Here is a 16451-nt window from a genome sequence, read left to right on the forward strand (position 1 = left end):
TGCACCTACTTCAGACATTTCGTCAAGATCGTCCAGATGGCCACTCCGCTGATCCACCTTCCAAAAGATAGCGTCGCCATTGAGTGGAACGAGGAGCATTCGGCCCGCTAAAACAAGCCCTTCAAGCACTACCTATACTAGGCCACTTCGATCAAGATGCCAACACAGCTCCATACGGACGCGTAAGCCAGCAACAAATGACTGGACAGTAATTGTGCAGTTGCAGGACGGCGCTGAACTCTTTTTCAAGGCTGAGTGTATATAATTACTCCACTACACAGAAAAGGAGTGCTCGCTATGCAGGCTCGCCAACCTCAAGGGCCCCCGAGGCGGCTGGCTCTATGAAGCCTTCGAATGCAGGAGTATGACGTCACTATCTTACATAAATCCGGCCGAAAACATAATGACGGTGACTGCTTGTCTCAAGGCCCCATGCCGCCGGCGAAGGCGAACATGATGGCGCGGATAGCTTTGTTTCGGCATTGAACACGGCAGATATGGCGGATAGGCAAAAACGGGATCCACAGCTTCATCACCTAATGGCGCACCTCAAAGGAAACGGTGTAGTATCCTGTGTTTTCCTGCGTGTTCTACCCACTTTTAGAATTAGGAACGGTGTACTGTACTAAAAACTTCGACAGTAGCCAGACATCGTGGCTTCTTGTTGGGCAGGAAGACCTGCGAAGCGAGATCACGGACGCTTGCCATGATGATCCTACAGCATGGTCACCTCGGTTACAGCAGAACACTTTCACGAATTCGGGAAAAGTATTACTGGCTGAAACTCGCTAAGTATGTGCGTCAGTATACAAGCACGTTTCGCGAATGCCTACGGCGGAAGACACCATGCACCCACACGTCCAGCGGGCCTTCTTCAGGCAATCGAACCGCCGAAAGCTCCGTTTCACACAGTCAGAATGGATTTTCTGGGCCCATTTCCCACGTCGCAATCCGACAACAAATACATCATCATAGCGGCAGACTATCTCACGCACTATGCAGAGTCCCACGCAGTTTCGTTTACGACGGCTACGGAGGCAGATAAATTTTTTTGTCGAGTGCACTGTCCTCCGGCGTGAAGCACTAGCATTTTTATTAATGACCGAGGTACCGCATTTACGGCACAACTCCTACAAGAGATCCTGCGTCTGAGCTAGTTGTATACCAGCCACCGCCGAACTACTGCGTATCATCCGCAAACCATGGGCTGACGGAGAGGCTGAACAAGACGATGATAGATAAGATCGCCATGTACGTGGACGGCGACCATGAACGAGGTGTTACTTCCACTTATAATACTGCAGCCTAAGCCCGTTGTGCTTTTGGCGGTGCGGGCTGGGCGACGTTATTTTTATTTCTTTTTAATTGCCCACACTAAGTTCAATCCAAGAGACAACACAACACGTACATGTCCCCCTTCCAGCTGGAGCATGGTAGAAAAGTCACCACAATGCCCGACGCTATGATGCTGCATGAGCCGCCTGGCTGTGTAGCTGATGGTGCTCGACTATAGTATGCGAGGGCTCGGTAACTGGCACGATTACATTTAAACACCAACAACGTATACCGCCGCTCATCGCTTATCCGGAGACATGACCAACATGACGTTGACTTCCGACCTGGTGATAAGGTCTGGGTATGGACACCGGCTCGCCGTCGAGGCCTCTCAGAAAAAGTTATGAGGCGGTAATTTGGACCGTACATGGCTATTCGTCGCATCGGTATCTTAACTACGAGGTGCTGCTCAGCGGAAGCCGACCATCATCGCGCCTTTCCACACGCCATTAAGCCGTATTACGTGTGATCATAAGAGAGCCCTTCTTTGTTTTATCCGCTACATTAACCACCGCCAAGCAACACGTGCAGACATTATGCGTCCTTGTGCGCGTGCTTGTGCGGGTGCGTTTTTCTCCTTCCAGACTAGCATTAGACAAACTTTTTTTTTTTTTCGGAAGGGAGGCAGTGTAGTGCCCAAAAAAAGACGAAGCGCGATAGCGATATTTTTATGTATATACCACTACACAATGGCCGATCTTCCCGTATGGGTATGTGCCACGTTTAAAAAGGGCTAGAAGAAGAAAACTTGCACGCGATCTGGGTTCTCATGCTGTAGCGCTGGTTTTTCCCGTTGCCCGTTAACCTGAGGTCTCTACCGTGTGCCTGTGTCCCTGTGTGTCAAGGCGTGACACAGGTGCGTGACGAGACGTGAGGCCTTCAACCTTGATTTTCTCGGCGTTGTATAGCTGCGAGTAGGGAAGGGGGTAGGTTGTTCTGTTAATTAAGAAAGCTTGGATTAAAAGGCAAGGGTTTTTTTTTTCTTTCACGCATCTCCTTTTGCATGATATGCAGCGTCAGACTCAGGTTTTGATATACCGAGACATTTTGTTTCTTTCTCTACTGTTCCCGTTCTCCTGTATTATCAGACCGAGGATCCCGATGGAAATGACCAAGCCTTGCCCGTTCACTTTATTATTGGTTAGCAGGAGGTAGTATTTGTTAACTCTGGGGATGTCTATTCTGATTAGAAGTCCTTATTTGGGGTGAATGCATTCTTACCCTATCGCTATGACGTCGACTCCCCTTTGTAGGGTCTCTTCTATCTCCGAAGACCCGTCGAACTGAAGATGCAAGAAATATGTCCTAGAACTCTACCCTAGATCAGATTTATGGAAAAAAGTATTTGATGGCAATGAAAACCATTAAACGAGGAGAACCTAAGAAATGCACTGCAAAATACAGGACCTTCTTCCGAGAAGCCATTCTTAAACCCTTACCAAGGAATTTGACTGGTAATGATAAGATGCGGGCTTATATCGTTCAGTCCTGCCGATATCTCTACCAGTTTTCACCGTACACTATCAGAAAGCTTCTTTTTTATTTCCTCAAGCACTGCTTTTACTGTTTACGCTTGGCGAAGAGCGACTGTGATCCGCTTGTTGCTATGGCCTGCCTGTTCCCTTTTCACTATCTTTCCCGGGAACCGTGTATGCAGCAGTGTGCTTGCAGCGAGAGGCCCCTGAGATAAGTACCTGTACTGTATACCTCCATCTCGCTTAACTCTATTCCTCTGTTTGACTGCCTCAGCAGAGGCCCCGACTTATCGTTAATCCTTGACATATGCCGACCCCAATCTCGTCCCCTTTTTCTAGTGAACCCTTGTTCATTATCTCCAAAGAGCCAAGTTCTGCGATATCTGCCATACAACTTTTTTTCCCGTGTTAGCGACAGTATACCCTGTCGTCTGTAGCTGCGTGCTGTACGTAAATGCAAATGTAGCCTGCACTGCAAGCGGCTGCTGTACCAACCAGCTGCGCTCTTTCTTAGACCGAACTAAGACTCAGCCAGGAAACAGATCGGGCATCTGCTTTTAAAAACCGATTTACTTCTCTTTTCCGGTGTCCTCACATATCCGCTCGCAGTTCGCACATCACATTGCTTATGCGAATCAGTATACCTTGGTTGTTTCATTAAAGAGTTTCTGACGGCTCAAGAGTTTGGCCCCCAAGAAATATCGGGCGCCGTAAATTATGTAAATGGACAGAACCTTTGAAACGCCTGGCGTCGTGGGTTAGAGACACATAACGGGGAAAAAAAAAAAAATGGCTATCAATGAGCCAATCCAATCGTAATGCATTTCAGTAGACTTACATTCCCTTTCGTACGACACGACCGTGACATCACTTATATTTTTTTTACATCGCCTTTATTGTTTGTTTAATTTTCTTAGTACACCTAATATTTGCGTAACTGTTTTCCTCTCGAGGGAAAGGTTTACCACTTGTATTTGTCGTTCGGTTTGCCGAGTGCACCGCAAGCGCTCGATGCTTTGTAAGCCGCTCGTGGAAGGACCCGTTTCTAACACCTAGCAACCGGATCGTTGGTTGGTTGGGGTCTTTGGGTTATTCTCAGGGGGGGGGGGGGGGGGGGGGGGGGGGGGATACTGGACACGGGTTATGCCGGCCTTAATTTGCGGCGGCACTCTTGGTGTCCGGGGGGAAGGGGAGATGGGATGTTGGGAGGGGAGGGGGGGGGGGGGGGATCGCTAGAAACTGGCATCCCGCGCTCCTCTTCTCACTTTACTTTCCCCCTTACCCTCCGCCTTCCAAGAAGCCAGCCTCTTGGTTCTTTCTATGGCGGAAACATTCCAGCCTTTCCCTCCTCCTTCCAAAATGAGAGGATTCCCCTCTCTTTTGCATCTGCAAATCATGGCAGGTGCAGGCTTGAGAAAGCACCGGAAACCGGACAGTTTTAGCACAACTCTAAAGTCCCCGTTCTTCAGAAAGTCCGGCATCGCCTTTGTTGGCATTGTGGGAGAAAAATCCACATCATGCCCCTCGCAGGCAAAATGGAGGGACACTGATAGGTCGGAGGGGTATGTGACGTCACGAGACCACATGATGTCGCGTTACAGGAGCTACCAACTCAGATAGCTCATTTGAGATAAACTGATACAGGAATCGAGCCAACCGGTACCCCCGAATCCCGAGTGAAACACTCCACTCCTACATAGATAATGCAAGCACGTTCGTGCTTAGTTAAAGCAGGATTTTATATCCATGCCGGGCAGTCTTGCATACAAGACTGCATGCTAATAAGTATAGTTTACTAAACCTTTATTTGGGCGAGCTAGTATAGATTCATTATTGGAAAACACTGCCTGCGGGTGGCACAATGCCTTAGCAATATGCAGCATGGTGGCACTTTATTGGCGTAGCAATAAAAGGTCGTCTGATCGGCGGGCGATGTAAGGTTTTGTTCGCTCCGATTAAGCTCGGAAGCGATGCTGGCTTGGGCGATCGACCGCAGCTACACGGTTAGCGGAGCGGGAATCGTTGTTTGCCGCGTGCAATAGCGTTATTTGTCAACTTGTTTGCATAAAAGGTTCCTCTGTTCGGAGTAATATTGCTTGGACAAAGTTATCGCGGCACTTGACGCCTTTATCGACGCTGCTGGTATTGAAACAGCGTACCATTGGGCGCAAGAAAACTGTGTCAGACAAGAAACAATTCCTTATTGCAAATAAAGGACAAAGGGAGAAAGTAACATACTATGCTCGCAGCGTTGAATCAGCGGGACAGCATTTTATAAGAACACATCGGAGGTACCTTAGCAGCTTTGTATGCGATGCACTGGATGCAAATAAACAATAAGAAGAACGGCTGATTGGGCGAATTGGTGAACCATGATGGACAGTAATATAAGTGCGCAACAAAGACGAGACAAAGAGGAGAAGTGGACAACGACGGCGCAGATCGTTGTCCACTTCTCCTCTTTGTCTCGTCTTTGTTGCGCACTTATATTACTGTTCAAACAATAAGAATGCACTCGAAGGCCATATTTCCTCTATTCTTGTGAATAATGGCGCAACGTTTAAGTTGAATATTTAGTCGGTAGCCTGATGGTTCTCTACACCGGTTGTATTTCTGATATTTAGCAGTTCTTCCACTTATGCACATGCTGAAGCGACGAATGAGTCATCTGCTTGCGGAGAGCGGCCATTTGGGGAATACAAATAAAATCTTTATGTATCCCCCTCACACTTCTACACTGACGGCGTGTGCGGTTCAAATTCTCGACTACGGTTCAAATTATCATAGCCTGGGTCGCTTTGGGTCATTAAAACCCATAAACCAAACCAAATTCTAGATGTCTGTATATAAACACGTAATATTTAGTGCACATAATACAAATGCGCAAAAATTACATAATACTTTTTTTTTTTTTTTCAAACAAAGCGTGTAACGTAGGACGTCCAACGATAGATAACAATTGGGTCGTCTCTCTCTGCTTCATACGCGGACATGCGGCATTCTCTCGACATAACTGCACTACATTGCTTCGGACCTACACCACAGAGGTCAAGACAAGTCCAAGGACTGAACTTCGTACATTAGAAAATCTAAGAGAAGTTCAAGGCGAGAGACTTCATTGGGAATCGGCGGCTAGAGCACTGCGCATTTTTTTTTTTTTCTCAGAATACGAAGTTGACCAATATGTATCCTTACCGGATACTAATTTGAGGCATCTGAGAGATATATATTCAGTAGCTGTTTCCCAGGCAGTCAACCTGGCATGCTGCTCCAGATGAGTATCGAAACAAGTGTAAAATAAAGATGAAACAGAAATCAATTATACACGACACTCACAAACACACACGATTTTCACAGGGTGTGCATCAAATATGTGTCGTTAAGGCAAGTTAGTGGAACGCCTCTCCCACACGCAGCCGAAGGCGAAACACACCAGAGGCGTGCAAGTAGATGCGCTCAGGCACAGGGCGCCATCCTGACAAAGTCCTTAAGTATTTTGTAAAGTGTCGCAGCGCGTATTAAACGTCTGGCAGCAGCAAATCAACTGTTCAAGATTTACGAATAAAGTAGTTTGCATATGGCACGTGTAATCAGTCCGGTGCAGGCAATTCTAGGCCAGGGAGCGCTAAATGCGCAAGAAAACGATTGTTTCCGAAGCCCAGTGCGGGCTGAGCCGCCGCACCAGCCAGCGAGAGAAAAGGTCCCTGTTCACCAGCACTCTCTGGACAAGCGTTCTCTGAGGAAGAAAGTATCGGAGATTTAATTTGCGATGCTCTCATCAAAACAGACTCCTTTCCTCGCCGAACAAACACCGAGTGTTGCGCTCCTAAAAGATGATCTCTCAGTCAATTGCGCAGCTAATTCTCTCCTCTATTTAGTGCAGCTTAAAACGCTTTCAGTGTGCGTTGACTTGTACCACTGCACTAACGTATACGCCACCTATGAACGCGGTAAATTGTCTTGATGAAAATCGAAAATAAAAAACAGAAAAAAAAAAAAAACGTGGGCTCAGTCGATCGAAAATGTGCATTATGGAACAGCAAAAACTGCGCGGCACGAGTGCACGCTTTGTGGTTGCTTTCACGGGAAAGCTTGGAAAGTTATTTGTTGTGGCAAACGTTTCCGATAAACGCGCTTTCGCTCCGTCTGGCCATAAATATAGGAATATAAGCTTTTATCCGCACGTGTCGAAGCCTCAAGATGTTTTCATCTAGGCGTAGGCGTGTGCGGGTTATCTCAAGTGTGCGCGGTGCACATAACACATTGGCGGATGGCGAAGAGGTATCTTTGTATTTGTTGTGCTCGCGCCGCGTCTCTGCTGCCACATTGCTCCCGATTTCTGCAACACCGCTACGGCCGCTACTGTGCCCGACGCTCTCAGATACTACTCAAGTGCGCGGTAACCGCCACACGATTCCTCCATGGCAGAAAGTAGTCCGCTGTTAAAGATCTTCTTGTTAACTAAATAAAAGGCTAACATCACACCAAATTATAAGTCCAATTATTTCGATGCTCATGACTTATACGGCTTTGTCAAATATTCTTCTCCTCCTCCTCCTGGTGTTCAATTATCAAAAATATAAAACTGATTTAGTTTATTGTTCAGCGGATTAATACATACACCACGTGTGCCAGAGTGGTATCCCCTTTTGAAAAACCCCATAGCAGTTTCATATCGGATTCGGTATACCGGATTATCGTACAGGCTGAACTGGCATGAAACCATGCGGGGTTGATTATGATTCTGGAATTTCCTTTATGGGTAGGTGGCTCTCGTTTCTGGAGAAAGCATGAAGAACTATAAAATAACACTACATGTAAAAAAAAGAAAAAAGAATATTCGCGCACAAACTAGGATTCTATCTACGATCCTTCTGCATCGCAGCCCAGTACTCGCAGTCGTTTTTTTCTTTCTTATGCAACTAAACCTTGCTGTTTCGCACAGAGTCTCTTTCTTGGATGTAGAAATTTTGATCTCATGTTCACCGATTTCCCTTCAAACACGCTGAATCTTTTTCCTGGCTATCGCGACGTGTCACCAATGTCCCGCATCTTAATAACGCACCTGTTCTTTGCAGGCAGATCTCAGAACATCCTCAATTATAGCCATTGTGCAGAGCATGTACCGCGTTTTGTTGTTGTTTTAGTTCTGAATGCCCACCCATCATGTAATACCCCTTATGGAGTCTGAGGTTAAAAATAAATAAATAAAAGTGCAACATGTTTTGTCATCATCTTAGAACACATTTGATCTTTGATACATACAGATATCCCAGCAATGCGTGTCATATTACATATCTTAGCTTCGCATGCTTTAGATCTATACCAGACCAGTCCGCCCAATTTAGGATCCATATATTGTACGTACATGGTCTCACCGGTATAAGCTACATAACGGACTGGTCTATCCTTCTTGAGCGTTATACCACGGTCCATCTTGAGCCCGTTTGAACTTTACACAAGACGGGTCACACCGGTATGAGATTGATACCGGCCCATACACTCCGGTAAAAAACCAGTTTGGTGCATACGGATTTTTCAATGGGGTTCTGTTATAAAGAGAAGAGAGATAGGAAGCGTGCAGAGTGAGTCAGACAAATAACTCGTGTCAATGACATTCTAGTGAAAATCGATTAAAAATGGGCATGGGCAGGTCATGTAGTACGAACAGAGGATAGCCAATGGTCGCTAAGAGTATTAGGGTAACACATTGGATTCCAAGGGACGGAAAGCGAGCAGGGGGCGGCAGAAAGTTAGGTGGGCGGATGAGGTTAAGAGGTTCGCAGGGGTCAAATGGGGGCAGCTAGCACAGGACCTGGTTAATTAGAGTAATGTGGGAGAGGCCTTCGCCCTGCAGTGGGTATCGTGCTGCTGTTGATGATGATGATTGTGATGGTAAATATAAAAAAAATGGCTGCGGCTAAGCTCGTTATGTAAGCGCAAGCTTTTTATGATGTGCTGCTATGTCAGGTTTGACTCATATAGACAAACGTGTGTTTTGCACCGTATATTCTCGGTTTCGTTAAATAATTAGCATGATTGGTAACGTCAGCCAGATGATCAGAGTCAGCCTGTCATCAACTAAACCATCCCTACAGCGCAGATGGTCCCGGCCGACTCGTTTCATATCCATAGCGAAAAACTGCGAGGCGGCAGTATTTATGCACGCTTATATATTGAGTTATGAATCCTGAGGATCATCATATTTATTTCTTGCGTCTATGATACGCAGTCGAAGCACTGGTTCCGGGACGTGGCTCCTCTCTGTCTGTCTGCGAACGTATTCGGGCGAGCGGCGAGTCACGTGGTTCAGCGTAAATGCGAGGCGAACGAGCGCCGCAGCTGGGGTATGAGTGCGGGCGGCGAGTCACGTGGTGCGTCACGTGGCTGACACACCTCAACTTCTCCACTTTAAGGTCACATTTACCGCGCCGATTACCTTGGCTCGAGGAAACTAGTAAAGCTTTCGCTTTAAAATTAAGGCGCTTGCTTGAACTTCCCCCTCGACCTCAGCTTTCAAAGAAAGGAAGAAGACTGTCTATGACCCCCCCCCCCCCTTACCACCACCACCACCACCGTGCTGATTTTCATTCGCATAAATGCAATTTGCCACCCTCTCTGTCACTAATTCATTCCTCCAGTATCTCTCATTGGCGCCTAATAGCCGCAGTTGCTTATGTCGCCATCAGCCTCGTATAAATATTATCTCACACGGCTAAGCAATACATTGATGATTGGAGACACAGCGCAATCAATGAACACACGGCCAAATGGTCATCCGGCAGACACAGGTAAAAGCCTCCCGAAAGCAGTTTTCGAGCATTCCAATCAGAATTGTTTTATATTCCATTTAGGCTTTAAACCTTCAAAGGACAGGAAATATAAGGAGGCATACCTAAGCTATAAATTTAGAACACTGGAACCAACAGGAATAAATATCTCGAAAGAGACATTAAAATCCCTTAAATATATTTCCTATCCTGAGCCATAACCAGTCAGGACTGTTTGTTACAACACGTATATACTAAATCCCCCCAATAGCATTTTTTCTTCTTATCCCTTCTGAATTGGTTTCGCATGGTTTCCTATGATTTGTTATTGCTGGAAAGCTCTTGATATCTATATTCCCCTGCAGCTGTATTCATTATCAGGACCCTTTGGAATGCCTTTCTCCTTTCAAGAAACACGTTTCAGCATCTAGCCTACTTTATGTGCTGACTCGTCATTCACCCCACATTGTAGCTTTTCCTGCTGCTGCCACTTTTTATTTTATTTTTCAGGCCACAGGATCGTCGGTTCCAGGCTCACAAATTCATACCCAAGAAAACAAAAAAAAAAAAAACGTTCTTTCACTCCTTGCCCTGCTTCTTCCTCCTCCTCCTCCTCCTCTTTCAATTCCCCTCCCTGGCTCTTCTTCCGAAGCAAAAACACATATCAACCCCCCTCATTGATGATCGCACTGCCCTGAGGAGGACAAGACCCCTTGTCGAAACCTTTGCTTGGCTTGGCTCGGCTCCCCTCAACCCTTGTCCAGTGCTCTTCCACAATATATAAAGTGAGATATTCAAGAACCGGGTCTAAGCTCAAGTAACCGACGCGGAGCCTTCAACTTCATCAGCACTGCCTTCGACAAAGCCTCTTGATAACTTTAGAGGAACGATAGGCCGCAAATATCCCTATCGAGGCCGTTCGAGTAGTTCCATGCATGTTTACTTCCGTCAAGTATCCAAGGCGATCCAGGAAAGGCACGAACCGATTTCCGAACACTGCGTCGCGAGCACGCTGATAACGCGCGGTTATCATACACCTACACGCGCGCACCGCGACGCGTGGCCCTTCCTTTCCTGAGCTCAGAATTTCCAGTGACACTCAATAGAAAGGTGGTCGAACCGCGTACAACGCTTGCCAGGCTTCTATTGTCACAAGAAGAATGTTCAACTCCCGTACACAGCTGCGATAACGGACCGCGCGGGTTTGTTGAGCTTTGCGTAAAGAAACGAAAGGAAAAAAAAATAGAAAGGAAATAGAAAGGAAAAAAAAAGCGGGAGTAGGGGATTGCCGCTTTTTTCCTGGGACATTTCTATCTGAGCTCGAACAATGCAACCACCGGGAGATAACCTGATCGGTTGCTGCGCCCATAATCACCGGACCGCCGTAATCAAAATTAATCGAGAGCCCTCCACTATACATCATGTATGATAGCACATGTAGCTTTGGTACGGCAAACCTAATAAACCATAATGTGGTATACGATGTTACTCGTATTAAAGTAGCAGTTCGGGCCAGTTGATTGACCATGAAGAATGAGGCATTGGAAAGCTGCAGACGTGTTCGTTTCAAAAGCTCATGTGCAATTTCAGGACGTTAAACCGTGCACACATACCGCTTACATATATCTACACACCCTGTCGCCCCATAGCCTATCTCGGAGTTATCAAAACATATGGTCATTATCGTGCACGCTTGCGCAGCTAGAGGAAACATCACGTGCTTCCATCGTATTCACCGCACCGTACAACGTCAGGAAAGGAGGGTGCCTGCAATGAATGAGTCAGAAGAACATGCCCGCCATGTATCACGACCATCTTCGCTGCTGATATAATTGATTTTTGAGCAAGGCATGCATTCTCCCCGTGTATAACTAAAGCTGTTGGACTTTTCGGTTTTAAGCGACAAATAGCATTCTTGGTACGTGCGGCATTGCTGGTCTGATGCCTTCGTTAGCAGCCGTGTCGGCAAATGTGTCAGCGCTTCGGGTGCATGCCTTATAAGGGCATATGCCAATCGTTACTTAATCGATGGCATTCGAATCATATCGGAACACGATTTAAAGCAATTCTATGATAACTGCGCGATAATCAATGACTGATTGAGTAATAGTTAAGCAGTTGCCCGTAGCAACACATGTATATGGAATGTCAATTCTATCTAGCCCTAACCATGCACTTACTATTTAAGACGAGTGACGACCTTGAGTAACACTAACCAAACATTAATTAGTGCTCACAAAACATTAATCACATTATTTTAATTAATTAATTAATTAATTAATTAATTAATTAATTAATTAATTAATTAATTAAGAGAAAAGGAGATGCGGTAGTGGAAGGCCTCGGACCACTTCGCCACTGACGCTTTCGCCTCATCGCACTTTAGTGGTCCAAAGCTCCCCTGGAATTTTGAATAACCAGCGTGATTGTGCGGTTCCAGCTACTTCTCCTTTAGCTAACTCGCACCTGCAGATCGGGAAGTACCACATTCCGGCCGCCTGCAGGCGAACCACTGTTCACTATCTACCTGTTCAGAGCAGTTAGTCGGTGAATTAGGTTCGTCCACTGCATGTAAAACCAAGCTCGCGCTTTTATCCGCTGGCTGTCTCAGTAAACTTGCGTTGCATTTTTCATGACGCTATCTATTCTTTATATAAGCACAGCCTAAATGGTATACCATTTTCACGTTAATTACTGGTAAATACGCTGTTCATGCGTGCTTTCAGATACGCCGAGGTACAGGATCTCAGTGGCTTTATAGTCACATATGATAGCCACTTTAAAGTACATAAGAAAAAATTCAGCCATCAGAGATATTTTTTGCCGAAAACCACCGAAAAGTGTGTTCTGAAATAAACACAGGAGAATTCCGCCGGATTTCCGCCGCTTGCACAAAACATTTTAGACCAGTCTTATTCAGATCTTCAGGCTGAATCAAATCTTATAGGAGTCTAAACGTTTTCTAACCGATAAGGCGCTTGCACGAAACAAACTAGACTGGAATAAGACATAAAATTTTCAGGCTGAATCAAATCTTATTGGAGTCTAAACGTTTTCTCACCGATAAGGCACTTGCATGAAACAAACTAGACTGGAATAAGACATAAAATATTCAGGCTGAATCAAATCTTATTGGAGTCTAAACATTTTCTAACCGATAAGGCACTTGCATGAAACAAACTAGACTGGATTATATAAGACATAAAATCTTCAGGCTGAATCAAATCTTATTGGAGTCTAAACGTTTTCTAACCGATAAGGCACTTGCATGAAACAAACTAGACTGGAATAAGACATAAAATCTTCAGGCTGAATCAAATCTTATTGGAGTCGAAACGTTTTCTCACCGATAAGGCACTTGCATGAAACAAACTAGACTGGAATAAGACATAAAATATTCGGGCTGAATGAAATCTTATTGGAGTCTAAACATTTTCTAACCGATAAGGCACTTGCATGAAACAAACTAGACTGGAATAAGACATAAAATCTTCAGGCTGAATCAAATCTTATTGGAGTCGAAACGTTTTCTAACCGATAAGGCGCTTGCACGAAACAAACTAGACTGGAAAAAGACAGAAACTGAAGACTCGAATAAGACTGAAATCTATAGGCTGCCTCAAGCAGTCTTATCCCAATCTTAAAGTCAGTCCAACATGGCTGCCCTGCGCTTGGTCTGCCTCGAGATGCTCGCCGAATACTTGTTGCGCCGCGAACGTGCGTTCCGTGTAAGGACGAATCCTCTCGATACGTTAGAGCGGAGCAGCTGCAACGGCGTTTATCGCCGTTCGCCCTGAAGTCGAACACTCGACGCGTCGTAGCGGCGCTTCTTCAGGACTATAACTCAGAATGGTAGGTTATAGGGCTTCAACCTCGCCTCGGCGTTGGTCACTCTGTCACACCGCTTCAAAGCGAGTTATTTTGAAACACGTCTTCGTCGCCCGAAAACACCGATCGGAAACTTCTGCATGAACAGTTTGCGAGTTCCTTGTCACCCCGGAAAAACAATTTCGGCAACGCTCTTCTGCCGCTCACATGCTCTCTTCTGTGCGCGATACCTGTGTGCATGTACAGCCTTTGTCAAAAGTGTACAGCCCGAGGGGTCTGCTTCCGTGCCCTGTAGTGGAGCTGATTTAGCATTCTTCCCATTGGAGGGGGTAGGGCGAAAAATCTTCTTATCAAAAGATAATATGAAACACTGGAGATCCATTACAAGCCACAAGAAGTGGCTCAGAACCAGACCCCTTGGGCTCTACACTTTTGACAAAGACTGTACACAAGCATGCATATTGGATACACCCACGCTGTCGAGCTGCATGTGCATTTGGCAGTGAGGTGTGGGAGGACTCGGACGGCGCATACACATGAAATAAAACGCGCGTGCACGTTACGCCTTCAATCTTCCGAAACGATGAGTGCGAAAGAATTTCAAAGAAGCAAGGCAACACTACTCTTGTGTTAATAGAGAGTTTTAGCTTACCGTGATCCGCGATCCGCTACCGTGATCCGCCACCGCGCGTTCCATTGCGCATGCCCAGATCCCCTTGACGCCGATAGATGGCGCCACATACTTGATGTCGGCACATAGACCTGCCGCGTCGGGACCAATCAGCTTGTGCGCCCTGCCCACGCACGGTAGCGGGTCACGGTAAGCTAAATCTCTCTAATCTGAATTTTAAGACGCCCGGACGAGGAGCTCGTGTTCACCTGTGAAATCCGATTCCGACTTTGCAGCGATCTCTTCAAATGATCTATTTCTTGAGATTTCGCTGCTAATACATTCCGTGCACCACAAGGGTGGTCACTCACCAAACATTCTTGGCTAAAAACAACGACGACACGTACACGCACACTCCTCTGCCGCCACGCGCACAGACTATGGGCTGGCTCTTGCGCTGAGTTCGGCTAGGAGACTGGCCATCGCCGTTCAAACTAAAGAAAACAGGACCAGCTCTACAGACAAGGGAGGTAGATGGGTAGTCGCAGACTCGTCTGCTAGCCCCCGCGCGAACTGTTGTCGCGTACAATTCCGAGAAGTCTAGGAACTGCAGAAGAGAGGCTTTTTGAAAGACGCCCTCGTCAGGAGTGCACGTTAATTTGCGCACAAGAATGGGACTGGAACGGAGGGGAACCGCGGCGGCCCCACCATCGATGGTGGTGGCAGAGTATTGAGGGAACTAACGAAACCCCAACGGGACGAACTCAGGGAAACTGCTCTACTCATTTGTCTTAATGGCCTTAGTGCGAGAACGGCGATGGGTCACTGTAGAAAGCATGCGTCATTTTGTGTTCGTGTTATATTCTTTTCGTTTACTTTCACTGTGCCAGTTTCCGATGCCTTAACGGGGATAGGTTTGGTTTATGCGGTTTAACGTCCCAAAGCGACTCAGGCTTTGCGGTGATAGCTATAGCGTGATCTTGCTTTTCATTTCTGCGATCTGCGGAGTCAAGTGCCTGCGAATAAATTGGCTGAGGTTGGTCTGCACGCCAGTATAAATATTTCGGAGTGCGTTTAATATAGTTGTAATTTATTTGCAATGCAAAACTCGAGAGGTCGCTGAGCGCTGAAGACATCTACTGACTTTCTTGCACGCTTCGGCTCTGCATTCCAGCTGGGATTAAATGCGTTCTCCTCGTGTTGAAATCGGTTAGGGAATGGTAGTAAGCAACTGAGCGAGACATTATAGCCAGTGTCTCGCACTGTTCTATAAAAGTTATGCACTATCAGGCAGGCAGTCCTGTCAAAATGTTCAGTTCTCAACTTTCGAAAAGCGCGCGCAAGCAGCCGGATGTTTACATCGAACTGTGATTATGCTATTGATCAGCGCGAACGCCGGAGGCGTCCGCGACCGACTTCCGGAGCACTGCCCGTCTCGGCTGAATTCCCCGCCTAGGGACCAAAAAAGCCTGCATTCTTCAATAAGTCTGGATTGTAGCTCAGTCTTATTGGTTCGTGTAAGCGCCCGGCGGCAGCCGGGAAGACCAGTCTTTATTTTAGATTCGTATAAGACTAGACTCGGACTTAAGACTGGACTTATACCCTCGCGTTCGTGCAAGCGGGACGAATCAAATAGCTTGTTAAAATATATGTTTGAAGGAAAGCGCCACGTATCAAAATATTATTTCACTACCCCGGCTTCTGGCACAGAAACGACTAGATACGAAACAAACGAAGTTCAAACACGGACACAAAAATGAAATGTGCGAAAACAAAACACTGACACAATATTTAATCGCACACCTCATCCTCCCAGAGCATGCCATTATCATTTCCCACCTGGTTGATACAACCCCATAAATGATCATTATAGAGAGCGCTGCTAGAGGTGGGTTCGAGTGCCTCCCAACCGATTCTATCTCACCAGGGCACGACCGCCTTCATGTAAAAGAGGAAGACAGTATTTAGAGAACTGGTTTTATTGCGAAAGCAATACGCCAGGTCTAACCGCTCGTCGCTGTGTGCCGTGTCCGTGAAGAAGAAAAAGAATAAAGAAAAGAAAAAAGAGAATAAGAAGAAGAACGCTCGGTCAACCGCGGCTAATGCTTTCGCTCCATGTTCGGTTCAGCAGCGTTGAACCCTTCTATTTTATTTATGATATTTGCGCATGTGGTGTTTCACCTAACATGAATGTCTACATCTTCGCGCAACAGTCATTGGATTCTTGAAGGCGTGGCATTCCAAAGGTTCCTAGGAGGAGGTCGCGCTGGCTGATAAAGGAGTTCCCAGTAAATTTCCCCAGCGCATGATAACCTGCTAATCATCCCCACTTGAAGACACCCGGAAAGAGCTTGCCTACGAGGACTGTCTTCCACCTTAGCATGGAGTCGGGGTCACGAGGACGGTTTCTAGAAATGGTCCTTTGTTATCTAG

The 16451-nt window shown here is 46.3% G+C and overlaps 1 protein-coding gene across 4 annotated transcripts in view; it reads right to left on the reverse strand.

The window, feature by feature from the left end:
* The window catches only part of LOC146197139 (uncharacterized), a 102818-nt gene that overhangs the window by 60128 nt on the left and 26239 nt on the right, over positions 1–16451 (reverse strand). The gene's annotated exons all lie outside the window — the stretch shown is intronic.

This window comes from Amblyomma maculatum, chromosome 3 (assembly GCF_055883805.1).
Source record: "Amblyomma maculatum isolate TAMU_Amacu chromosome 3, ASM5588380v1, whole genome shotgun sequence".
Taxonomy (NCBI): domain Eukaryota; kingdom Metazoa; phylum Arthropoda; class Arachnida; order Ixodida; family Ixodidae; genus Amblyomma; species Amblyomma maculatum.